This window comes from Prionailurus viverrinus, chromosome E2 (genome assembly GCF_022837055.1).
Source record: "Prionailurus viverrinus isolate Anna chromosome E2, UM_Priviv_1.0, whole genome shotgun sequence".
NCBI lineage: Eukaryota > Metazoa > Chordata > Mammalia > Carnivora > Felidae > Prionailurus > Prionailurus viverrinus.
The window spans coordinates 46,971,346-46,998,286 of NC_062575.1; the positions used below are offsets into that span (position 1 = coordinate 46,971,346).

Below are 26,941 nucleotides of genomic sequence, written 5' to 3' on the forward strand. Positions count from 1 at the left end.
CTCCCATTTTCCTCACTTACAGAGGCCGCTCCAGCCAACACCCACATGTACACATCCTCAAAGGATCAAGGGCAAGGTCATCCAGACAGAGGGGACTGCTCAAGCAAAGGCTGGGGCTTCCCCTACACCAGTCCCAGCTCAGACCGGAGCGTAGGCTGCAGACCGGTAGCAGAGGACCTGAATCAAATGGACTTGCTGCCTGTGTTGAGATGTTCTCCCATGCTGTCCCCAACCACCGCCCCCCCCCTTCCCCAGGGCTGCTTTCTCATCTGTTCCCCTCCCCTCTGCAGGTTAGTCCAGAACTTCGGCCAGCAATGCAGTAGCAGGTGTTTATATTGGAGTTGCTGCCATACGAGGGGCCCTTGCTCTCTGTGCGAGGTCAGCTTTGTTTTCCTGTCTCGTGAGTCACAGTGGGGCTTAAAGCATTGGCTGGCGAGGCCTTTGGTTTGGGGCCAGCTGTAGAGGATGCCTGGCCTGCAGGAAATGAATGAGAAGGCCTCCTGTTTGTATGAGCTTGATTCTTTTGTGTCTTCTGTCCCCCGTTCCCTCCTGTTTCTTGTCTCTGGCCTTGTTCTTGAGAGTGTGGGTCCCTCGGGCAGCAGCCGCTGCAGGCCTGTCTCCCCTTTTCTGAGAGACTTTGGGCATTTGGGAGACTCTAGGCCACTCGACTAGAGAGGGCAGCTCAGCCAGCGTGAGTTTAAAACAGTGTGACCTGCAAGCATCAGAGGAGAGAGAGCCCCCTGCCCTTGTCTGTCTCTGCCATCCGTGCCCTCAGGTCCCTGAAGATCTGGCTGCCACCATGGCTTGGGCTTCTTTTTTGTGCTATGGGGAAGGGCTGGCCAGACTGACGTGTCAAAATTAGCATCTCTGGGAGTCTGCTTCCTACCTGCCCAAGGGCTGTAGAATAGGAGGAATTATGGATCACAAAAAGGTAACATCTGACATGTTTCAACTCATACTAGGTCAAAACAAGAAGGGGGCAGGAAGGACAGCCTTGAAGGAGAAAAATATAGGGCATTAGTGAGCTCAGCTAAGTACTCTCCCAGGTTGCTAGAGGACGTGTGAATCATTGCAACCTCTTTAGAAGGCAGCCTGAAAAATATTTTTTTTGTTTTCGAATGAGCAGAATATACACGTGATAAAACATTCAGATGGCACCCAGAAAGTAAGTCTCCCCCTGCCCATCCACTGTAACCTAGTTCCCCTCCCGCGAGGACACCCATTTCAGGTGTGTTCTTCCAGAGACTCCATACAAAACCAAGCAGATGCTACATATACAGCTCTACATCCTGATCTTGGAACCCCTGCCATAATATAACTATATAATACCCATAAGTAGTCTTCAGTATACAGTCCTGCTCCTGAGAATCTACCCTATAGAAAAAAATGGCCCCAGTGCCAAAGGATGTTTATTACAGTATGGTTTTCAGGGACAAACCAACCAACCCCCAGAAATAAAATAAATGCCCATTTTTCAGGGAATGATTGAGTAAAATATGGCACATCCATACTGTGGAATATTAGCTGCCAAAAAAAAAAAAATAAAACAGTGGGTAAGACCCACTGTTAGTTGATTTGGAGGCATTTTTGTGAGAATATTTAAGGGAAAGCAAGATTCAGAGACGTAAATATGATATCCCATTTATGGAAATTACAATGACGAGTGTATGTATCTGTGTTGTATTTGAGTGACGGTGTCACACTCCTTTTCTCTTCCACGTCACATGGCCTTCTTAGCCCAGCGTTCTGTCTGGAAGATGTTGCAGCATCCTTAATTGTGGTCCAGACAAACTTCATACATTGGTCAATGTTAGAGATCCCTTGGGAGGGTGTTCCAGCCACAGGTGGAGAGTCCATGGTGTTGGTGAACCTTCACTTGGACCTCAGACTAGGAGAGGCTAACATGGGTGCTGTGTGAGAAGTCCCTTCTACCTGACCATGACAGGCACTTTGACCTACTTCCCTTTCTCTGTAGAATGAATAAAGCAGCGTTTGGTCAGCCGTTTGAAGCATTCATTGCTACCAGATCTGCTGCTTTTAAGAATGACACAGGAGAGGGGCATCTGGGTGGCTCAGTCGGTTAAGCATCCGACTTTGGCTCAGGTCATGATCTCACGGTTTGTGAGTTTGAGCCCCACATCAGGCTCTGTGCTGATAGCTTGGAGCCTGGAGCCTGCCTCAGATTCTGTGTCTCCCCCTTCTCTCTGCCCCTCCCCTACTCATGCTCTGTCTCAAAAATAAATAAATGTTGAAAGAAAGAAAAAGAAAGGAAGGAAGGAAGGAAGGAAGGAAGGAAGAATGACGAATGACACAGGGGAGTTACAGAATGGTAAAGTCAAGGCATCAGGTCCCTGGCTATGTTCCAGATGAAGCTTCTTGGGACAGGCAACACAGGTGATAATTTTCCTTGTGTCCACAACCAAGCCCACTGCACAAGAACCATGCAGTGAAATGTTTCTCACATCCCACTCTTAAACCAGATAAGCCCTACTGCTGGGGAAAGTGGACCTAGAAGGAATGTTCTGGATGGACACATCCCCACAAGACCGTTGCATCGCACCACTCCAGGGGCACTGTTTGCCCTGTGGTTTGTGATGGCGGTGGCCCTGTAGATGTTCTCTATGAGACTTCATTCCTTCCCCTTTCTTACTTCTGGTTCCAGGATGCATTCTTCCAGGGCTCTGGTGTTCCCCTCAGAATGGGTGTGGCTGACAGTGGTTTGGGGCTAATGACCCCTTTGGGATATAACTTGTCTTCTGCTGGTCTTCACTTGCAGTGGGACTTAAAGGGAAAGGCATAAGGGTCAAATTGACCCAAATTCCTCCCCTGACTAAGCCATGTTTATTCACACCGCTTTCTCTCCTTCTCCTCCCTCCTCCTTCTCCTCCTTCTCCTCCTTCTCCTCCTCCTCCTCCTCCTCCTCCTCCTTCTTCTTCTTCTTCTTCTTCTTATGTTAATTTATCTATTTTGAGAGAGAGCACACGTGCAAACCAGGGAGGGGCAGGGAGAGAGGGAGAGAAAAATCCCAAGCAGGCTCCTCACTGTCAGTGCAGAGCCTGACATGGGGCTTGATCCCAGAAGCCATGACGATCATGACCTGAGCCGAAACCAAGAAAGAATCAGACTCTTGGGGCGCCTGGGTGGCGCAGTCGGTTAAGCGTCCGACTTCAGCCAGGTCACAATCTCGCGGTCCGTGAGTTCGAGCCCCGCGTCAGGCTCTGGGCTGATGGCTCAGAGCCTGGAGCCTGTTTCCGATTCTGTGTCTCCCTCTCTCTCTGCCCCTCCCCCGTTCATGCTCTGTCTCTCTGTCCCAAAAATAAAATAAACGTTGAAAAAAAAAATTAAAAAAAAAAAAAAGAATCAGACTCTTAACACTCTAAACCACCCAGACGCCCCTCCCCTTCTTGACTATATCTCTTGCTCCTCCCCACCCCCACTAAAAAGACAGAGAACACTTCCTGTCTCTGTTTTCTCTCCTACATGTTGTTGATCAGAAGTAAGAGCTCCCTTCTTTCTGGCTTACCTATTTCTCTGTGCCCCTCAGAGATGGAAGGACCTTGTTGTTACTGACTTAGAAGCTTGACCTTGCTTAGGGTGTGTGTATGTATAAAAGGATGACCCTGAGGTTTCTGATTTGAGCAGGTGGGTAGCTGGTGGTGTTTAGTGGACCAGTCTCTACCAGTGGATGGGAGAGAAACAGGTATGGGTAAGGATATTATGTTGATAGGTAAGGATCCGTGTGCGTATATATACGTGAAGAGAGAGAGAATTTAACATCTTTATTGAAAATACAAAAATGTGCCCCACAAAAAAAGCCAGGCAGTGATTTTGTTCATTTATTTAATTCATTTAACAGGCATTTGGTGACCTGCTGTCATTCTGTGCACAATCTGAAGCTGGCAGAAAACCACTTTGGAAAAATTCACGAGACACGTGCATCTTTCTTTTCAGCCTTACGCTCGTGGCCATCCCATCGTCAATGAGGCCTATGTGTCCTTGATTTGAAATTCACATCTTTACCAGCCTCCTCCTTTCCATTCCTCTGCCCTCGCCCTGGTCCCAGCCACTGCCTCCTCTCCTTGGGTATTACAGCGGCCACCTCATCGTTCTCCCCGCTTCTTTTAAACCCTGACCGTCTCTGCACAACAGCCAGAGAAATCTTTCAGAAATGTAGATCGGAACACATCACTCTCCTGCTTCCCCTCATACTTAGAATAAAAAGCATGTGTATGACCGTGGCTCACAGGGCGCTCTGGATGTCTGCCACGTCCTGGAGCGTTCCCTCTTGCACCGCAACCATCTAGCCACACAGGCCTCCGGTGAATTTCCTTGAACAGCCTCCCACATTCGCCTCCATCTCCTGGGATACTTTTTTTTTTTTCCTTAACTTTCATTAGAGACTTTATTATCAACATAGTGATTGAATCACAGTAGCCCTTTGAGTGCCTTTTAATTGAGATATAATTGACATGTCATAAAATTCACTCTTTTGAAGTACACAATTCAGTGGGTTTTGGTGTATTCACAAGGCTATGCAACCATCACCAGTATCTAATTCCAGAACATTTTCATTGGCCCCAAAAACAAAATAAAACTCATCAGCAGTCATTCTCCATCCCCCCCCCGCCATCCCCTCCTCCCAGCCCCTGGCAACCACTAATCTACTTTCTGTCTGGATTTTGCCTCTTCTGGACATTTCATGTAAATGGCATCATACAATACGTGGTCTTTTGCGACTGGCTTCCTTCACTCAGCATCATGTTTTCAGTGTTCATCCATGTTGTGCATGAATCAGCGCGTCATTCTTTTTATGGTTGAATAATATTCCATTGTGTAGATGCGCTGCTTTTTGTTTATCTGTTCTTCAGTTGATGGACATCCTGGAGACTCTTCCTTCCACTTTTCACATGACTTCCTTCTCCTTTCTCTTCAGTTCTGGGCTAAAATTTACCCTGGTTTCCTACGTGGTACTTCTCACCATTCGTACTCATACGTGTATTTGTTTGCCTGTTTGTTTATTTTCTGTCCCCTGTTCTGGACTGTAAGGTTTGGGAGAGCAGGGACTGTGCCTGCTTTTGTCCACCAGGTCTCGCACCCTAGCGTGCACAGTATCCAGCCTAGGGGAGCGTTTCATAATTACTGAGTGAGTGGCTCAGGAGATCTCCTGTAGGTCTTATTTTGCCTCCTCGTAGGGCAAAATGGTTGTAATCTGGTTCTGTGAGAAATTCGGTACCTAGCTTTCTGCCTGCTCTTGAGGAGAGATTGAGGGTCCTCTAAAGCATGAGGACACTTTAAATGGTGGCAGGTTTCTCGAGGGGTTTCTCTGGTGTGGAACGCTGTGGCCCATTGGTCATCTGCTGTGTTAGACCATAATATCCTTTGAAAGTACACTCGGCTGCCTGTAGCAGAGACCAGAAATAATAATAGTTTAAATTCCACGGAAGGTGGTGTCTCTGGTGATTAAAATGTCCAGAGGTTGACAGCCCTTGGCTGGTATGGCAGCTCCACAGACGTCAGGAAAAGCAGGATCCTTCTGTCTTTCTGCTTTACCGTCCCTAGCAGAAGGCTTTCATCCTAAAGGTGGCATCGTGGTCCAATATGACTCCTGGTGTCAAGCTAGTGAGTCTGAATCCAGATGGGAATTGGGCCGTGGGGTGGGGGTGGGGGGTGGGGTTTACAAAATTGTAGTCCACTCCATGTTTCTGGTGAGGAATTTTCCTTGAAGCCCCACAACAACTTCTGCTTACCTCTTGTTGGCCACCCCTAGCTGCAGGGCAGGTTGGGAGATCTTGCATTAGCTGAGCACTCGGAGAAGAAAGGGAAGGATGGCTACTGGGTGGGCAGCTAGCACCCAGTAGGTCTGTTTCCTGCCCACAGTACCCTGGGCCCTGGAGCCAGCTTCTCCTCCCTGGCCCGGACCTTCAAGCTTCCTTCCTTCCCTAAGGGGCCAGAATCAGAGCAGTGCCTTTCTCTGTGTGTCCAGTGGAGCAGAGAGTGGGGTTTTGAAGCTTTTCACAGACCTTCCATCCAAAAAATTCACCATGTCACCAGCAATAAGAACAATGGCACCTCATCTTTATCGAACATTCACTATGTAATAGGTTTTGTTCTAAATATTTTTCATAGAGGGGCGCCTGGGTGGGTCAGTTGGTTAAGCATCCAACTCTTGATTTCATCTTAGGTCATAATCCCAAGGTCGTGGGATCAAGTCCTGTATCAGGCTCTATGCCGAGCGTGGAGCCTGCTTAAGATTCTCTATCTCCCTTTCCTTCTGCCCCTTCCCTGTTTGTGTGCACGTGCAGTCTCTCTCTCTGTCTCTCTCAAAATAAAAAATAAAAACCTAAAAAATAAATAAATAAACATTTTTCATAGAGTAATTTATTTAGTCCTCACAACACCCTGATTATTATTTATTATCCCCATTTTATAGGTGAGCAAACTGAGGCACAGACAGGTTGAGTAATCCTAGATGTTCTTACTAATGATGTTTTTTTTTTTTCATTCTTCCCTTTCAATATATTATGAATAAGAGGATTAAAAAATAAAGACTGACCTATTTTGGTAGATTGACCACTCTTCCATCTTCCATCTGATTAGCTGAGATCTGTGGGAGTGCTTTGTGGAAAAGTACCCGGCAGTCAACCACATTGACGAGCTGTTTTTATGGAGTGCAGGAAGGGGCTTAACTGTTGGCACATCTAGCAAATGGCTGGTGACAGGAGGAAAAAGGACCCACAAGCTCTGCAGGATTTCGCCAGCCTGGGAGCCTGGGGCCAGCAGACCTCAGTGCAGTTGTGCCAGTGGGCTGGGCTTGGCCCTTAAAATCACAGTCTCCCCGACTGCTCTTACAAGTCCATAGGGAGAAAGAAGGCAGCTTGCAGTTCAAGTCCCCCGAGAATTAATTCAGACACCACGTCATCCCTGGATGCCTGTGACCAGTCATGCTTAGTGGAAATCTGATTCCCAAAGTTCATCTCTGAGTCCTTTTGAGACACTTTCAAATCCGTGTTCGTGGCTGCTCGCACTCTCCACAGTCCGTGGCAGCCAGATCCTGGCTGTGGCAAGATGTTTTAGTCAGGCGTGCATTTGGCTGCAAGTATCGGTCTGAAACAGGCAGCATTGTCATTTCAGTACATAAGATGCCGTGTGTCAAGTAACATCTGGAGGGAGAAGATGTGGCTCAATGGTGTGGCAGAGGGCATGGTCAACACCAGCGCTCCTCTGACTCTCTTACCCCCTCGTGGCCACAGATGGCTGCCGAACCCACTTTCCCAGGGGGCCAGAGCACCCAGAGAATTCAGTCCTTCTGTTCTGGCAGAGTAGTGTTCTGGAGACAAGTGGGACCCTCTCAAATCTGAGTAGCATCACACCTGCATTCCAAGCTAGTGAAAGGGACAAAGACTGTGTGAATGAGTCTTTTTAAATTTTTTTTTTTTTTTGAGAGAGAGACAGAAAGAGCAAGTGGGGGAAGAGTGGAGAGACAGAGAGAATCCCAAGCAGTCTCCACACTGTCAGTGCGAAGCCCAGTGTGGGGCTCGAACTCACGAACTGCGAGATCATGACCTGAGCTGAAGCCAAGAGTCAGACGCTTAGCCGCCTGAGCCACCCAGATGCCCCCGAATGCGTCTTTTTGTGAGACGGACACTCTCCTAGAATTCCTGAATGAGAAATCTTCACTTACACCAACATGAAGATACGCTCCTGTGTTCTATTCCAGACACACTTGTATTTTGATCCATCTGAAATTGATGTCTGGATGTGGAATCAGATGTGTTTCGGGGCTGAGCCCATACTCTTAACTGCTGTGTTTGGGAAGTGGCATTGTTGGCAGTTCTGGAGCCAGATCAGCTAGGTTCAGATCCCGGTGGATTTGTGCCATCTACTCGCTGTGTGATCTTGGGCAAGTTACCTCTCTGTACCTCAGTTTGCTGGTCGGTTAGAAATGGGGATGCTAGCAGACCCTCCTCACAGGGTTGTTCTAAGGGTCAAACGAGTTGATAGTTAACTGAAAACAGTGCTGGCATGTAGTCAAATCAAAGCAAAAACCTCATGCTTTAAACCAGAGTGAGAATTTGCAAGGCCACATGGGTCTGGGAACTCGGCAGGGAATCCCAGTCAGTGGGGGAGTGAAGTGTGTCACTGAGGTTACCGTCTCTTCCTCTTTACAAGAAATTGCCAGCCGCGGTCTCCAAATGTCTGTTCCTGTGTATGCTCCCACCCGCGGTGACTGAGAGTTCCCCTTAGCCTGTAACTTCAATAACATTCGGTGGTGTCAGAGTCTGACATTTTGGCCAGTCGGCTGTGCGTGAAGTGGTCACACGTTGCTGCTTTCCCCCAGCAGTTTCTCTGCAGAGGCCTGTCTTGAGCCACTCTACCGCGGAGTTACTTAGGCTAGGCTGGAGGTGGGACAGTGAAGTCCCCAGAGCCCTATAGCATGATGCTTATCCTCTGTGGGGGACAGGAAATGAGGATGTGAGACCCTGGAAGTCAGTGACCCAGCCCTAGTCATATCTGTGGACTGAATCAATCAATGAAAGAACTAGTGCTAAGTCGTTAGTGTGTTATTAATAGAATATAGGTCATAAGAGAAAAGATGATTAATTGCAAGATGATCTCAGCGGCTGCCATACAGTGTAGCAGTTGAGGGCCTAGATTTTCCCAAGGCAGAGTCTTTTCTTCGCACAGCAGCTTTTCTTTGTTGGCAGGTGGGTAGAGGCAGTTGAATGAACAGATATTTTCCTAAGTCCCTATTCCAAAGGTGGGATGAGGATGGGCATAATGGGAATCTTCTCTAAATGGAGGATGATTGAACCTCTTTATTAATAGGTGGGTAGGTCCCTGTGGCCCCAATGTGAAGCTCTGGTAAAGTCTAGAAAGGAGAAGGGAGCTTGTAGCAAAAGCCCCCAGTGAGCTGGGTTCTCCTTTACCTTAAGTCTTAGTGTCTAGATCAGCCACTTGCACAGCGAGCTGCGCGGAGGAGAAAGGTCTGGCTGCCCCCACGGGCACTTGGTCAGGAGGAGTGTGTGTGCCCTGGGCGATCTTAGAGGGTAGATGAACACTGGCCAGGGTTGTGTGTCCTGCTCTAAGACAGAGAGCAGCAGAGGAAGCCACCATCTCTGGGCACAGGGAGAGAAAAGAGCCGGTGCCTCGTCCTAGCCTTTGGGGCTAGTAATCCTGCCCACTGGAAGGGCAGGTGCCAGCCACCGTCGTAATCTCTGACCCGTCAGATCAGCCACCACTTCTTGACCTGGTCTGCAGGGAGGACCAAGCCAAGGGGAGTGGAGAGGTGTAAGTGGATGATCCTTTCCGTACGAGCTGAGATCAAATCCAAGGGAAGAATAGAAATGTGAGGCCCAGAAGTACAGGAGCAGAAAGGCCCGGGTGCTCGGGCTGCTTTGGGATCAGAGAGCAGCACCCTGGCTGGTTGCCCCTGCAGAAGCATCTCACTTGGAGCCATGGCAATAATGCCTGCTTCATTAAGATGTCAGTGAGGATCAAAACCAAGGTCCGTAACATGTTAATCCTTTGAAATGTGATAGAAGAGATCGGCTTCCCATATGTTACTGTCGAGTGGTAGAACTTCTGTCGGACACTTCCCTGAAAGCCCAATTTTTTTTCTGCAGAAAGCAGAAAAAAAGTGGAGCTGCTGTGTTGCTAAATGGGGGCATGGGGTTCCGCAGCCTCACCCGCTGCCTCCCCTTACCCTCTGCAGTCTCACCTGGGGACCGCACCTCTGGACCCTCTAGAGAGGCCTGGCTCTGCCTCCCCCTGGGCCCAAACAAGCCACATAAGCGTTCTGAACCTCAGTCTCCTTATCCATCAAGTGGACGGTTCAAACTGGATCAGAGTGTTCTTCACCCAGTTCCTATGGACAGCAGCTTCAGAGCCCTTTGGATTTTTGAAACACAGTACTTTGTGGGGGTATTTTTTCCCCCTCTTTCTGGAGAGACATGACATAGTTTTGTTTTGTCAGCTTCTTAGAAAGGATCGTGTTCACCGAAACATGAAGGAATGCTGTATTGATTTCTGAGGTCCCTTCCGGTTCCATCAGTCAGTGATTTCTGTTGTAAATGACAGAATCTTCCCAGCTCAAACTGGCTTAAACTGCACAAGGAAGTTAATGGCTTTGGGACCTGAAAGTCCCAGAGCTGGCCTGACTGGAGCCAACACTCAGGTATTCTTGTCAGGAAGCTATCCTTCTCCACTTCTGGGTTCTGCCTCTGTCAGCTTTGACTTCTTTCTCCGGTGCCCCCCCCCCGCCCCCCACCTCCCAGGTGGCAGAGAGGCCTTCAGCAGCCCCTACCTTCCTTCCATCCCATCCCTTTCCCCCCAGTAATTCCAGCAAACTTTCCAGGGCCTACTCTGATTGGCCCTGCTTAGATCATGTGTCCCTCCCAGAGCCAATTGCTGTGGCTGAGGGGAGGAACCAGTCAGACTGTGAGTCAGGCCAGGCTATCCCCTCACCCCAGCTTCTGTCATCTAGGATTCTGTTTCTTGGTATAAACCCTGGGAAGCGAGATGCGTGGCCCCGTGACCAGGTGGGCTGTTGCTCTGGCGGGTGTGCTGGGATCGATGAGGCAAGTCTGAGGGCCTCTTCCCTTCCCAGGTGGTGTGAAGAGGGGCCCTGGGAGGTCTGGGGTCCTGGCTGAATTGCTGACCCTGTAGCCCACCTTTGCTGCCATTTCCACAACCCCTCAGCATCGTCCTCTCTGCTGTGACCCTCCCATGTGTGAGGGATCCCACACTGGTGGATATGACAGCTCCCTCCAGTCAGAGAGACGTGGCACCACCACACGTCACTGCTGATGTGACTTTAAAGAGCCATATACATCACTCTAGAGAAAGGAAGGAGGAAGAATGAGAGTGGCAGAAAAGCAATTTCCGCTGTATTTTAAAAGGCAGCTATTAAAATTTTACAGGAGCTTTATTGCAGGGGCTTTCTGATCATCCCAGGAATTTTTTTTAATGGAAAGTCTGGTGATAAAGGAAATGTTCTGGGTGCTTCTGGTTCCCTCATGCCCTGTCAAGCATCTTGAAAACCACAATTGTCAGGGCTTCATAGACCAGCTTGGGGGAAAGCCAACTACCCAAGAGACTATTTCTGAGTTTTTAAAGAGTGTGTGTTTTTCTGTATTTGCTGTTTCTATGTATAGTAACTCTGTCTAATTTCATTTTGTGCTTTCCTAAATGCCTTGGTAGTGAGCTATGGGAATTGTCAAGAACTGCACTCAACTCTGCCCTTCTGTGTAATTGAGTCATTTGGTTTTGTGAACAAATGGAAATTCAGGTCAACCTGCTTAAGTGTAAAAAGAAGCATTTGCACTTACTTCCTGGGACATTGTACACTGAATAGCTTCAGGTGTGGCTAGATCCAGAGCCTCACATAAGGTTGCCAGGACCCTGTTTCCTTGTACTTCGTGGCTCTGTATTCTTTTGTGTTGGTTTTGTTGTCAGATAGGCTCTGAAGCAGCTCTGTGTATATATCCAACCAGCTAAGCAGTGCCCCAAGAGAAATAAACCCATCTCTTTCCCTATAGTCCCAGGATATGTCCTCAGACTGCTTTTATTGAACCTAATCACCATGGCTTCAATGCCAGGGCTACCCCGAGCCATCTCTGAGGCAAGGAGCAGGAAAGAGGAGGTTAGTGGCTTTGTTGGCCAGACCTGTATTGTATGACTAGCCCTCCAGGACCCCTTCCCATACAGTGTTCACAAGGATCTGAATCTGACCCACACTTCCCAGTTATTACCTTCCCTAGGAATCTGCTCTGCCTTTTCCCTATTGAGATTCTTAATCCTGGGTCCATAGACCCTTGAAGGGTCCTTGGATAGAATTTAGAGGATCGCGAAGTTGGCTGGGAAAAAGGTTACATCTTTATTCCCTCTGCCATCTGGAATTTAGCATTTCCTTTTCTTCAGAATGAGAGCCAAAGCTATAGTTGTATTGCAGTACCTGTGACTTTGTCACCACTAGAAATTAAAAATATTTCCATATCACATTACGATTGTTGCAGATATTGCAAAATATCACTTATGCTCATCTGTTTCTAAATTACTATGGTTATTGGACACACCATTAGGATCTTATAATTTAAAGCATTCATAAAGAAGCACGAATATTACTGTATCTCAGATTAGGTTTTATTTTACAGATACTTTGATATTTTAATATAGTTGGTTTCCTTTATAGCCTTGGGTGTTGTATCTTGTTGACTTAAAAACATGATTCTGAGAAGGAGTCCACACTCGTCTTTGGCAGGCTGCCCACAGGGCTGAGAAAAGTTAAGAACCCCTTTGGGTTTCTCCAGGAACCTCTAGGAGCAAGATTATTGAAGATATCCTGATTCCTAGATTCTGGAGAGCTGGCTAGCTACTCGCTAGGTTTCCTTCCTGAGAGCTGGCTGGAGTTTGAGCTCAGCCTTGGTGTTTGAGTAGCGTTTGGGCATCATGCTGTTGGGGAAAGGGAGGCATTATCTGCCTGTAGTTAGCTCTCTTTTCATTGACCGCCATGGCCACTGACTTAGCCACATGGTCAGGAGTAGGTGAGTAGGCTCTGGAGCCAGGCTTCCTGGGTTCATCCCATCTGTAATATACTTTTGACTGGCCGGGCAGCTTCAGCTAGTGAGTTGTTTTTGTTTTTTTTTTTTTTAATCCATTCTGTGCCTCAGTTTCCTTTTCTATAGCATGAATGTAATCATAAACATCTATTTCTTAGGGTTATTGAGAGAGTGAAATGAGTTAGCACATGTCTGCTAGGACATGGCCTGGCACATGGGGAGTGAGAGTCATTATTTAATGGCCATTCCTTATAGGAAGGTTCTGGATTATCCTCTCAGATCTCATCTCCCTGACTTGGTAAACCTGGTGTAAACAGAAACATGAGGGTGAACAATACAGACAGTGGAGACACTCATTCATCCATAAAATATCTATTCAAATATGAACAACCATACTAAATATTCAAAAACATAAATTAATAATATACAGTTTTCATGATATAGCCATTCAAATATGAACAACCATACTAAGTATTTTAAAACATAAATTAATACTATAAAGTTACAAGTCAGGACAAGTGCTATTTATCTCTGCCACTTCTCTATTCAAAATTGTCTGAAGGAAATATCCTTATAATGGCCTTCCATCTGCCCCTATCACCTCCCTGCCCTCGTCTCCAACCACTTGCCCCCTCACTCACCCTGTGCCAGGCACATGGGCCCCTTGCTCCTCCTAAAATTCTCCATATACATACCTTGCCTCAGGTCCTTTGCACTGGCCATTCCCATGGCCTGGAATGCTCTTGCACAGAAAGTCACACAGCCTGTGGTCCTCCTGAATTAAGGTGTCTGTACTGTGGCCACTCTTGCGAACAGCAGGCCCATCATTCTCCTCAGCCTGCTTAGTTTCCATCAAGACTGCTGACTACTCCCTGACTCCGCATCATGTATTTGTTTTATTGTCTTCCTCCTTTACTGGAATGTCTTCTGTCTGAGGACAGCAGTGTTGTCCTGGTCACTGGTGTTCCCTTGGTGCCTAGCACAGAGCAGGTGTTCAGTAAACATTTGTTGAGGGGGTGAATTTGTAAATGACAGAAACTGCGGCAGGAAGGCTCAGACTGGCCAAAGACATAACCTTGTGTTGTTCTTCTCCACAGATGCACGGTCTTTGACATTGGCTCTCGTGGGACCCTCAAGGGACACTAGTGCCCAGAACACACTGAGGGTGAGTACAGTGTGGCTGTTTGCTTAAATTTTATAACTAGTCCATATAGGTCTCTATTATCTTTAAAAATTACTTGAAAAAGTATTGAGGGGAAAATGAAAGTCTCCTTCACTGTCCTATGCATCACCTGCAAGTCTAACACCTTCCCTGAGAGCTAATTACGTCAGCAGTCAGGTGGGTGTCATGACAGACCTCTTCCCGTGAATATTCCTACTTAACGCACATGCGCACTTACATACTTCGCAGCACAAAGAGAAGAGAAGTCATGCTGTATGTGGGTGCTTCCGCAGCGTGTTTCCCACCATCCCTAGCAGCAGAGTATCTCGGAGATCTTTGTTCGTGGCTCACATCTGTGTATCACACTCTTTTTTAATTCAATTTTTTAAATTTACACAGAATAAAATTCACTCTTTGGCGTACAGTTCTCTGAGCGTAAGCAATTGCAATGTTTGTGTAACTGCCCACCACCACCAAGAGACAGACTGGCCCCCTCAACCACCCTGTGTGGATGTGCTCTTCCTCTGTAGGCTGAAGATACAGTGTAGGTACTGACACAGAATTAAAACATGTACATATAGCAAATAGCTGTGAGATAAAGATTTTGAATATGTTATAATTAGGTTTCTGGGGACTTTGCTAGTGAACATCCTGTTCTGTGTCTTTGGCATAGGCAAAGCGATGGCACTCAGTTGCCAATGGGGCATTCCAAAATGAGGGCGCCAACCTTTGTTGGCAGGATGCCATGCGGGTGCTTGGGAGTGAGGGCGCTGTCTGATCCTCGAAGCACCAAATGCCCCTAATGGTATGGCAGGTGGAGAACAGAAGATTCTGACGTCCAGACTCTGCCCGGTTTGTGTAACCATGATGTTGGCTAAGTTGCAGGGACCAGCGGGTTGACCCTTGGGAACCAAGTGAATCTAGACAGCAGCTTCTCTTCTTGGCTGCTTATTGGGTCTCTTCACCTTCCTTCATCCTGGCCCAAGGCTCTGCCCAGGTACCTGGAGCGTGTTCATGGAACAGTCTCAAGGGGCTGCATTTCCATCAAAGGATGCTTCTCAGCACAGTTTCTTTATTAGCTCTTTTATTTTGAAGGAATTTTAGACCCCAGAAAAGTTACACCAAGCGTGCAGAAAGCTCACGTACCTACCCTTCACCCAGCATCCCCTAATGTCACCATCTTAGGCAGCCTTGGCACACCAGGAAATGAGCACTGGTCCAGTACTGTGAACTAAGAGAGTTTAGTCAAGTTTTGCAGTTTTCCACCGATGTCCTTTTCTTTTCTTTAAAAAAAATTTTTTTTAAGGTTTATTTATTTTTGAGAGAGAGAGCAGGGGAAGAGCAGAGAGACAGGGAGACAGAGAATCTGAAGCAGGCTCCAGGCTCTGAGCTGTCAGCACCGAGCCTGACGCAGGGCTGGAACCCATGAGCTGTGTGATCATGACCTGAGCCAAAGTCAGATGCTTAACTGACTGAGCCACCCAGGTGCCCCCGTGATGTCCCTTTTCTGTTCCAAGATCCTATCCAGTATGCCACACTGTGTTTAGTCGTCATGTCTCCTTATTCTCATCCAGTCTGTAATGGTTCCTCAGTCTTTCTTTGTGCTTCATGACCATGCCAATAAATATGCCTTTGATCACCTACTGTTGTGTTCTAGATACTGGGGATTCAGGAGTGAACAAAGCAGAATCCTTTCCCTGTGGGAACGGACATGCTACTGGAGAATAGAACAGACAGACAAGTGAATGTAGGAGAAGTCCGTAAGACAGGAATGGGGCTGCCTAGGAGGAACAGGAGTGATTTTAGGCGAGGTAATCCGGGAAGGCCTCTCTGAGGAGGCCCTGAATAAGAATAAGGCTCCCAACCTAATTCGTCCACCAGCCAGCAGGAGATCTAAATAAATTATCTCACTTCGAAACAGGGTTTCAGGAATTGCAGCAACAGGACACTGTTTCCTCTCGGTGGGGCAGCCCCTTCTTAGCTCTCGCCCTTTGTTGCCCTGTAAAAATGCAAAGCATTGCCAGATCCTCTGACATTTTTTTTTTCCTGATAGACAGCAAAAATGAAGAATTCTTGCTAGTCCAATAAACCCAAATTATGCTACATCAGATAACTTTTAGTGATTTGTGGATGAACATATTTTGTTTACGTTGTATTTGTTTATTATTATTATTGATTAAATTACTTTTGTAACAAAGATAACCGATTTTTCATTTTGGTAGTAATGTAGATTCCATTTTATTTTATTTTAGAGAAAGAGAACACGAGAGAGGGAGAGGGGCAGAGGGAGAAAGAATGCCAAGCGGGCTCCGTATGGAGCCCAATGTGAGGCTTAGTCCCACAACCCTGGGATTATGACCTGAGCTGAAATCAATAGTCAGATGCCCAACTGACTGCTCCACCTGGGGGCCCCAGTAGACTCGTGTGTGTGTGTGTGTGTGTGTGTGTGTGTGTGTGTGTGTGTGTGTGTGTGTTTAAGTTTAAAAATGAATTGGTTTACTGGGGCTCCTGGCTGGCTCAGTCGGTGGAGCATGCAACTCTTAATCTTGGAGTCGTGAGTTCAAGCCCCACATTAGATGTAGACATTACTTTAAAACAAATAAATAAAAATAAAAACGCATTGGTTTAAAGAAAATACTAAGTAAATAATTGCATAGATGGGACTAGATGCAGCTGAAAAGAAGAACAGAACACAGTGACTGAGGCTCGGTAGGCACTATTCTAATTCAGTTTCCCACTCTTTCTCCTCTAGTTCTGGGGTTCTCATCCAGGGACCTGAATAGAGGTTGGCAAACAGTTACCACGGACAGGTGCCCTGAGCCATTTGTGTTATGGTGGGTCCATCAGCCAGGAATGCTTTTAGCTACAAGAACAGAAAACCCAGCTTGCAGCATTTTAAACAACCGAGCATTGATTTCTCTCCCATAACAACAAACCTGAAGGTATTTGGTTAGTTCAGAGGCTGAGTGGTGTCCAGCCTGGAGCTTCTTTGATTTACTCGGCCTTCCCTCGCGATTACAAGATTAGTGCTGTAGCTCCAGTCAGAACAAGGAGGGGAAGGCCAACACCCAGCCACACGTGTTTTCCTTTTCTGGACCACTTACGGATTCTCCCCAAAATCCTCCCACAAGGTTCCACTTACATCTCCCTGGCCAGCAATGTGTCACGTGGCCTCCCCTAGCTCCAAGGAAGGTGGGAAATTTCATTTAGCTTTTTCAGCCTCTCCTGAGGAGGAAGCCAGAGGAAAAGGGAATTGAGAGTGTCAGTCGGGTTAGCCAGCCAACAGTGTCTGGCTCCACAGGGGAAGAGAAACAATAATAATTAACATTAATGGGTACTGACTCTGTGCCCAGCCCTTCTGTGAGCACTTTACATGCATGATCTCATTCACCCCTTGTACCCACCCTGTGAAGTCGCTGCTATGATCTCCCCACAGGAATGACTTGGAAACTGAGGCACAGAGTGGTAAAGCCACCTGCCAAGTCAGGGAGCCTGGGTGGGGACCTTTGCAGTCTGTCTCCAGAGCCCTCGCTCTTGGCATTACACTTGGTTACCTCATAAGAGGTAGCCTGGGGTCCCCAGACTGCTGGCTGTGTGACCTCGGTTTTAAATTCTTCCAGCAGGGGAGGAACAGGGCAGCGTGTTTTCTTTGGGGAAGTTTCGGTCATTACAAAGCTTTCTTGTGAATCACATCCGCCCTGTGCTCTACCTTTCCCTGGTCCTGGTCCAGTCCTGGTGAGCCAGCACCGCACATCTTCCTGGCTTGCAGATGGCTGAGAAGGCTAGTCCTGGCCTCCCCTTTCCAAAGAAATTTTACCTGTGCTTTTAATGCATCTTCCTAGAATGAGGCTCAGGCCTTGTTTCCTTTCTTGGGGTTCTTCTGGTCGATTCAACACACATTCAACGTGCTCCTTCTCTGTGCCTACTCCTGAGGGGTAGTAGCCTCATGGCTGGTGGACCCTGCACTTAATGGGGCTCCTCCTCCCAGGAAGGAGGGAGGCCCTCAGTGACAGTGACAGCCCAGAGCAGTTCAGGGCTGTATGGGGGAAGCCCAGGGATGGTGGACCCCGGAGGTGGCTAGCCAACCTGGAGGTCATCTGGGGCTCCTGGAAGCAGCTTTGGGCCTTAGAGAAGAGAGAGATTCATCAAGGAGCAGTTTGCCCTTCTCCACTCCCCCTGTCTTCAGTGAAACTCCCCTTTCTTCTTTCTGAATCGCCATCCCTTCCTCTGTAAAATTAGGGGTTTGGACTTGGGTTTCCATCCATCTGTCTCATAAACATTGGTCATTTCCCATTTCCTGCTCTTGTGCTGGGCACGAGGCTTACAGGGCGGCCCTCCTGGAGAGAGAGTATTGTGGGAGAGATCTCTGGGTAAACAGCCTGGAGCGATGAGAGTTCTAATAGGGTTAAGCCACAGGACTGTGGGAACTTGGGGGGACACCGAACCCTAACTTGACATTTCAGGGCAAGTTTCTTGAAATCGAAATGGTGAAATCAGGAATGGTTTGACGTGGCAGCCAAGAGCAAGAGCTTCAGAGTCCGGCTACGCGCAGAGCAGGGAGTGTAACCCAGGAGCTTCCTAACCCTTGAGAATTGAAAAGTGATTATGGGGCCGCCTGGCTGGCTCAGTCGGTTAGGCATCTGATTCTTGATCACAGCTCAGGTCTTGATCTCGGGGCCGTGAGTTCAAGCCCCGCATTGGGCTCCATGCTAGGCATGAAGCCTACTTAAAAAAAAAAAAAAAGAAAGAAAAGTGATTATGAATCTCAAATACTTAAGAGTAGTGCCTGGCACAAAGTAGCGACGTAATACATGAGATGGTGGTGGTAGTGGCCGCAGCGACAGCGGCAGTGGTGGTGGCTTATATGCCTTAGCCTTGCCTGTGTGTCCCAGGTTAGGCAGCTTCGTCTCCAGCCTGTAAGATAGTAAGCACTAGCTGGTGGTGTTATGATTACTTACTTACCAAATAGGAGTGTTTACCTTGTGCCCAAGCTGGTATGGTGCCAGGATTAGCAGTGCTGTGCTCTGGGGACACGGCTCGTTCAGCTGAGACCTGGGTCAGAAATCTCACAGGAGCAGAGCAGGGTGTCTCTGTTGTGTATTGGAAACCCACTATTGTTGGCTTCCCAGTCCTTTTCCACCTAACCAGTCCCTGGGCCTTTCAGCACTGGCTGCTAGCACGTGGGCTGCCCTTGACCTCTGCGGCCAGAACGCATGGATGCTCTGCTCAGCCCATCAGCTGAATCCCAAATTAGACCTGACAGCGTGATTTATTCTCTGGGATGGAGCTGGAAGGGCAGAACCCCAGTGGGTGATTCCAAGGGAAGGTTGTCAGCCCGAATTAGCCCGGGCCCTTTCATGCAGTCTTGCTGGTTCAGCTTCCTCTAGCTAATAGGGTTTTCCAGGGTGTTGCTGGCTTCTGAGCCTCCTCCTGTCCCCAGGGGCTGAGACTCGACTGTGATCCCTGAGGAGCTGTGTCTGATGAGGGCCCCGAGGTGGGCTCTTTCTGAAGGGAGTGGGGACTCTGGGTCCTTTCATCGTTTGCATCAGGAATTGAAAGTGGCAATTCCCCAGGGAGTAGTCGGTCTGTCCACACACACCCCCCCCCCAACCCCCCACCCCCTCACCGCCTTCCTTTCACTGAGGTTCTGTTCTGGCAACAGGCCACGCACAACCTTGATACTCACCTCCCAGTCTGTGATCGCCCTTGTCTCTGCGTCTAGCTGCCTTCCTTCCATCTCAGGAATGCTAGCGATAGGCAAGCTTCTGCTGCGATAACAGGTTGACCCTGAAATCCTAGAAGTTGGAAATAACGAATGTCAATTTCTTACTTGTGACACAAGGCAGGTTAGGTTGGCAGGGGGCACTTTACCTTGTACCTCAGAGATGCAGGTCGATGTGGGCTCCAGTCTTGAAGCCTCATGACTAGAACACATAGCCTCCAGGGTCACCGTGGCAGAACAGGGAACTAGAGACTCCCACAGCACAGCACTTAGATGCTGAGGCCCAAAGTGACACAGTTCACTTCCGCTCGCACCCAGAACTAGTTACATGGCCCTGCCTAGATGCAAGGGGCTGGAAATGTGGAGGTACATGGGTATTCAGTGAACACTAAATGTCCTGGCCACAACAGTCAGGTGTGGTATTTATTAAGCACCTTCTGTGGGCCAGACCCTTTAGAGCTTTGGCAATACAAAGGGGTCCTCACCTTCCTGGAACTCATTCTCAGTGGAGGAAACAGAAGTTAAGTAATTACAAAAACAGCTGTGTGATTGCATCTGTGCTAAGTGCCCTGATGGAGGAACCAGCAGGGCATATCTAAGGGGAGTCTGATGTGTTTTGGAGAGATCAGGAGATGTCTGTTGTGAGGACTGACATTTGCAAGGAGGCCTGAAGGATCAGTAGACTTTAATGGAATGCGAGGGAGCTCTGGGCTAGAAGAGTTTGACTCTGCGAAGGAACAGGACGAAGGCCAGTGTAACTGCAGGGTCACTACAGGGAGAAGTCAGGAGGAGATGGGTATTTGGAACACCTACCTTTTGGAGCTGTTGCAAGAACTGAGCTCAGTCATTGTTTCAGCAAATACTGAGTTCCTGCCCTTTGGCAGGCAGAGTTTCAGGTACTAGGGGCAGAGCAGTGAACAAGACAGACAAATGCCCCTGCTCTTGTAGAGCTGAAGTTCTAGAAAGAGGACCTAGACAATAAACAAGAAAAGCAAATAAGGTGATTTTACCTGGTTAAAAAAATATATATGTATGACCAATAAATAGGGTACTTTGTAATAGAGAGCGTATAGCTCGAATGTTTTTGCCGGTAAATGACAGAAAACCCCATGCATGCTGGCGTAGGCAGTCAGGGAATGTGTGGGCTTCCCAAGTCCAGAGGTTCTTTGGGCTATCTCTTGGGCTTGTGACATGGTAGCTCAACAGTGGTGTTGAGGACCCAGGTTCCTTCTGCCACAGCTCTGCTGTTCCTGATGCTGCCTACACTTTAGGGCAGGTCCCTTCCACAGTCCTAGTGTGGCAGTTAGGGACACTAGGGGCACTCTCCTTTGGGAGCAGAAGCTTCTGCCAACTGTGTGTGCCCCAGGGACCTCTGCTAGCTCACTTTTGTGGGTAATGAACTGTAAGGGCGGTGGGAGGGCAATGGGGAGGCTGCTGCCATAGTCCAGATGGGAGGCGATGGAGGACAGGACCAAGGTGGGGGGGCAGGGGGGGCAGCTTGGGAGGTGGAGTGGACTGGGCTTGCTAATGGCATGGCTGCTCAAGAGAAGGACTGCTGAGCAGACACACACACATACACTGACACAAACGTCCACCTTGCACTGTCTTCTTCCTGTCAAAGTCATGGTACACATTTGCACATTACAGACTCAGAAATCTTGCAGAAAAGATCCTGCATCTTCGCCTACGAGACCTTATTTTTTATTTTTTATTTTTTTAATTTTTTTTTCAACATTTATTTATTTTTGGGACAGAGAGAGACAGAGCATGAACGTTTATTTATTTTTGGGACAGAGAGAGACAGAGCATGAACGGGGGAGGGGCAGAGAGAGAGGGAGACACAGAATCGGAAACAGGCTCCAGGCTCCGAGCCATCAGCCCAGAGCCTGACGCGGGGCTCGAACTCACGGACCGCGAGATCGTGACCTGGCTGAAGTCGGACGCTTAACCAACTGCGCCACCCAGGCGCCCCGAGACCTTATTTTTTAAAAGACACTTAGTAACATGTTCTACAAAAGATCTGAAAAATCTTGCTTTAATGGTTCTCATCCTCACCGCATATTAGAGTCATGTGGGGAGTTTTAAGAAACCCCAAGGCCTGGGCCCCACCCCAGACCAGTCCATTAGAATCACCAAGGGTGGGACCAGGCGTGGGATGTTTACTTTAAAGCTCCCCAGATGTTTCCAGGGTGCGGCCAAGGGTGAGGACTACTACTTTATCGTATCCTTGGGTGAGCTTCACATTTATTAACCTGTATTGTTTGTTCGCCTCTCTGATTATCAAAGTAATGCTTGTTGTTTAAAAAGAAATCAAAGGACTCAATCCTCCAAGATGATCACGATTGCAAGCTAATGTGTTCCTTCAAAATCTTTTTAAATACTTGGGCTAAAAAACCACATGTGTCCTATAACATGGTGTTTCCCATCTTTTCAAAGAGTTTTTTTTTTTTTTTTTTTTAAGTTTTGGGGCCTACTTGAAATGTTTAGGGATTATAAATAATATAATCAGCTGTCTACTTATATTTTTAAAGTTTATTGACTTTGTGACACATTTAGAATCACGATATCAAAAATGCTGAAATCTAAATGTTGCTTCCGTCTTCTCACATACCATGAAAACAATGTTACATTCTCCACAGACATCCTTGTCACAAGAGTCACTTTTTGGGCCATTTACACATATTTCTAGCATCCATCATTTTCACGTTCATCTGAAGTGTTTATGATGTGGCACTTCTTTATTTTTTTCATTATTTATGTTTAAATGTTACTTATTATTTTTTTTTAATTTATTTTTGAGAGACAGAGACAGAGCGTGAGCGGGGAAGGGACAGAGGGAGGGAGGGAGGGAGGGAGGGAGGGAGGGGGAGAGAGAGAGAGAGAGAGAGAGAGAGAGAGAGAGAGAGAGGCAGAATCTGAAGCAGGCTCCAGGCTCCGAGCTGTCAGCACAGAGCCCGAAGTGGTGCTCGAACCCACAGACCTGAGCTGGAGTCGGACACTTACCCGACTGAGCCACCCGAGCATCCCTATTGTGGCACTTCTTGAACCTATGTATGATGTTTTCATCGGAAACTGTATCCCAAACCTCAAGAACCCAGTCATATATATCAGTCAGGTTTTTTTTTTTTTTCCCCAATTAATTTTCCTTTTAGTTGTGTATGGGTAATTTCTGAAGTATAGGCACTAACTTGCTATGTTACATTTAAAAAGAAAATATATTTTTTAAGGACAGTTACTGAAAATGGGTGGATGAATAAATGTGAATACATAAAAGTGATTACATAAGTACTTGTTTTTGAGTCAGACTAATCATCCCAATATGAATTAAAAATGTCAATTTAGGGAAATTAAATTTCACCCCCCACAGCGGCACTTTGCTTCAAGACAGGTTGCCTTACACACACTTTTTTTTTTCCATTTTCAAAATTCTGGTTTAATGCCACTCTCTGTATCATAAGACTTTTACATCCAGTATTTTGTTTAGAATAAGTGGATTTGCTTACAATTATTTGCTCCTATTCTTTTTTGAAAGAATATTTAAAGGACCTGTTTAAGTGACTCACAACACTTGGGATTGTGATGTTGAGCCCTTGAGAATGTTTTCTAAATCTATTATAACATATGCTGCCTTTTTATCGTTATCCAGACCAGCATCATCTAAGTCTTTAGGTGCTAATGTGTCTTTCCCAAATATCACTTTGTTCAAAATAAGATAGTACAAAAACTCTGAAAGACAATTCTTATTTCTGAGCATCATTTTGGGGGGAAATCTTGCTTTATACTTGGGCAGTTCTTGTAATCAAAGTAAATTAATTAGGTTAAATACACAGAATTAGCTCAGTGGTGTTGGACTTTCCTGCCACGAGCAATATAGTTGGAGAGCCCGAGCTCTCCGACTTTCCCAGCTTAATCTCATTCATTCATTTATTCATCCACTCATTCAGCATTGATTAATTTCCAGTCAGCTACCCTAAGAACTGGTATAGATGACAGTAGTAAAAATGGCCTGTGCTGGAACCCCAGCCCTCCAGTTCCATCTGTGTGCCTATGGCTAAAGCACTTACCTTCCTGTGCCTCAGCTTCCCCATCTATAAACTAGAGGTAGTAATACTACCTACCTCATAAAATGGTTTGTGGAGAGTCAGGGATTTAAAATACAGATCCATGATCCCAGGTGGAACATGATTGAAACAGACTATCCAAATTATCCAGGGGCACCTGGGTGGGTCATTCCGTTAAGCGTCCGACTTCAGGTCCTGATCTCATGGTTCGTGAGTTCGGGGTGAGCCCTGCATCAGGCTCTGTGCTGACAGCTCAGAGCCTGGAGCCTGCTTCTGATTCTGTGTCCCCCTCTCTCTCTGCCCCTCTCCAGCTCGCGCGCTCTCTCTCTCTCAAAAATAAACATTAAAATAAATAAATAATCCAAATTATCCAGAATTCCAAAACACATCTAGCCTAAGAGGTTTGGAAAGGATTCATGAGGTATGAAAGCACTTAGCATAATGCCTAGCACATAATAAATGCCATGTAAATGGTACCCATTTATTATTATTTAAAGTGCGTTGCCTCATCTTCCTTAATCATCATCTTGGAAATGCAAATGATAACCATAGTGAGATAACATTCCACACCCACCTCGATGGCTAAAATAAAAGACGATACAGGAGGAAATGAGGTCAGAGAATTAATGCAAAGCCTTGTAGGGACTGAGGCTTTGTCCTAAATGTATAGTGGGAGGGTTCTGAACACAGAATGGACGTGATCTGAGTCATGTTAACAGAGTCCCTCTGGCTGTGTGTGGGAGCAGGAGTGGGAGCCAGGAAACTAGGGAGGAAGTTCCTGCTAATAAGTCCATGGTCCGGGCAGGAGACACTATGCGGGGATGTAGGCAGGTCCTCATGTTTTCAAGGTGGGGCCAAACGTAAGTATGAACGGACTAGGTGTAGGATGAGAGAGCGGCCGGCGAAAGACGGCACTAAGGTTTTGTCCTCACCACCAGGAAGACATTGAGTTGGGGACCACCTGAGCGGAGGTTTGCAAGGAGAAAGCGAAGGTGGTGTAAAGAATCAGGAATGCACCTTTGGGTCTGTTAAACGTAGGCAGCTGCCCGAGCTGGCTGGGAAGCAGTCGGTATCCTAGTCTGGAGTTGAAGGGAAAGGTCTCTGCTGCCGAAGGAAATGTAGGAGCCCTCAGCAAAGAGACAGTATTTAAAGCCAGGAGACCAGATGAGATCACCGAAGGATGGGTGTTGATAGAGAAGAGAAAAGCTGTCCAAGAGTCAGAGGCTGAGAAGGAGGTATCTGGAGGAGGGAGAGATCCAGAGAGCACGGAGCCTGGAAACAGCCTTGAAAGCTGGGGACATGACAGACAAATGGTTGATGCGCGCAGGTTCAAGAAAGAGCTTTGGGGTTTGTTTTTATTTATTTGTTTGTTTTATTCATTTTTGAGAGACAGAGACAGAGCATGAGCAGGGGAGGGGCAGAGAGAGAGGGAGACATTGAATTCTGAAGCAGGCTCCCGGCTCCGAGCTGTCAGCACAGAGCCAGACATGGGGCCCGAACCCACGAACCCCGAGATCATGACCTGAGCTGAAGTTGGACGCTCAACTGACTGAGCCACCCAGGCGCGCCGTGTTTGTTTTTAGAACAGTTTCAAGTTTACAGAAAATTGATCTCACAAAGGTATGAAATGGGTCCAGCCTTAAAGATGATACAGAATAGTTTGATGTCCCACCCGTGTGTTCCTCCTGCTCTCCCCTACCTCCCGATCTTTTTCCGAGACAGGGCCTTGTGCCCACCTTCCCAGCAGACATGAGCTGTGTGAATGTACGGCCCCGCGTGTTCTCTTTGTTGCTCTGTCGCTGGTGCTGAGGCCACCACATCTGACGCACAGTAGCCGCACAAGGTCTTCTATGGAGGAGGGATTAGAACTTGAAGGAGCCCCTGCAATCAGAGGCTGTCACTCCAGAATGTGACAAAAATGTGTCTTCCGGACCTGGGCTTCTGGCTCCTCTGGGTATCTTCCCTCTTCCCACCATGGGTTTTAGGGGGAAGGAATAATCGGGAATGAAACCCGGACATCCGGGTGGTCCCCAAACTAACCATTTACTAAGTGCCTGGTCCCGTGGCGGGACTGACCTGGCTTCCCCATCTGTAAATGGGATAATAATAGTATTGACCTCACAGAGCTGTTGTTAAAAGTAATACCATTACCATTATTCTGACTTCATGGCACTCCCTCTCTGGTAGGGGAGATAGATATCAAATAATCACTCAAATAACCACATAATTTAAGTGGTAAGTAAACTCTAAGGAAAAGCCAAGGTGCCTTGAGAGAATAGCAGGGTGGAAGGTGAGGGTCTTATTTGAGGCTCGGGTGGGATGGGAGGGTCCGAGAAGACTTTTCTGAAGAAGCGACCCCCAAGGATAAATAGGAACTCGCCCAGGGGCGGGGTGTTTTGAAGCAGAGAGAACAGCCTGTAAAGAGGCCCTGAGATGGTGCACAGCTGAAGTGTGTTGGAGGGACCCAGGCCGGTGTGTCCTGGGGTGGGGCAGGGGTCGAATCAGCAGGCCCAACATGTGGGGCCCAGTGATAGAGATTTGGACTTTCCTCCCACAGCCCCTGGGAGCCACAGAAGGGTTTTAAGGAGAGCAGTCATACTATCTGGTTTGGTTTCGTTTGGTTTCTTCACTCCTGTGTGTACTTTCAAGTCTTGGTGTCCTGACTCCTTCCTCGAGGACCGTTTGTCACGCCTGCTCAAGCCAGGGTCAGGGTCAGACGCTCCAGCCCTCGCCCAGCATGCAGCACCCTGAAGCGTGCTGTCTTCTGCCACTCAGTGTGCAGGGTTGAAAGGAGCTTTACATCAGGAGAAGGTGCCCTGGTCCAGGCTCAAGGATCCTCAGGAAAGACGCGGCTTGTCGATCCATGCCTGCCGGGCCACCGGGGGTGGGGGTGGGGGGGCGCCGCATCGCGGATCACAGCAGCACCGCCTCTGTCTCAGAAAGTCTCTGGGCATTGCTGACCTGTGATCCCTTCCTCTCAGAAAAGAGACCAGCCTGCTCCCCGCAAAGATTGCCTCGTTTCGCCCCACACCTGGAGCTACCGACTGCACCCTCCCTCCCCGGTTCCCTGTTTATTTTGTCAGATGCCAACCAATATGTTGTCTCAGTTCCCTCTCCTGGGCCAGGCCCCAGAAAGAGGTGGGACAGGAGGGGGAGGGGAGTTTCCAGATGACCTGTGTCTCCTCATCACTGCACAGGAAATAGCTATTTTGTGGGCCATTTGTTTTTGGAGGCCCTATATCAGTGCCCCAGCCCCTCAGGGTGGACCCAGGTGAGTCTGCCCACCTCCCCTTTGTCGTTCCCCCCCCCCCCCCCCCCCGCCCACCTTCCAGCCTGGGAATCGTGTCAGTTTCCTGGGGTGTGGAGAGGCTCAGGTACGCTGAGCAGCTCCTCTGCGGAGTGACCTCTGCCGGTTGCTGGGTGAGTGGAGGGCCCTGCT

At 47.8% G+C, this 26,941-nt stretch overlaps 1 protein-coding gene across 5 annotated transcripts in view; it reads left to right on the forward strand.

The window, feature by feature from the left end:
* Nucleotides 1-26,941, forward strand: part of SIPA1L3 (signal induced proliferation associated 1 like 3) — a 239,227-nt gene that overhangs the window by 80,574 nt on the left and 131,712 nt on the right. For all 5 annotated transcript variants that reach the window (XM_047834795.1, XM_047834794.1, XM_047834799.1 and 2 more), the window contains one exon: nt 13,655-13,722. The gene's annotated coding sequence lies outside the window, so the exon portion shown is untranslated. The remainder of the gene's footprint in view (nt 1-13,654; nt 13,723-26,941) is intronic.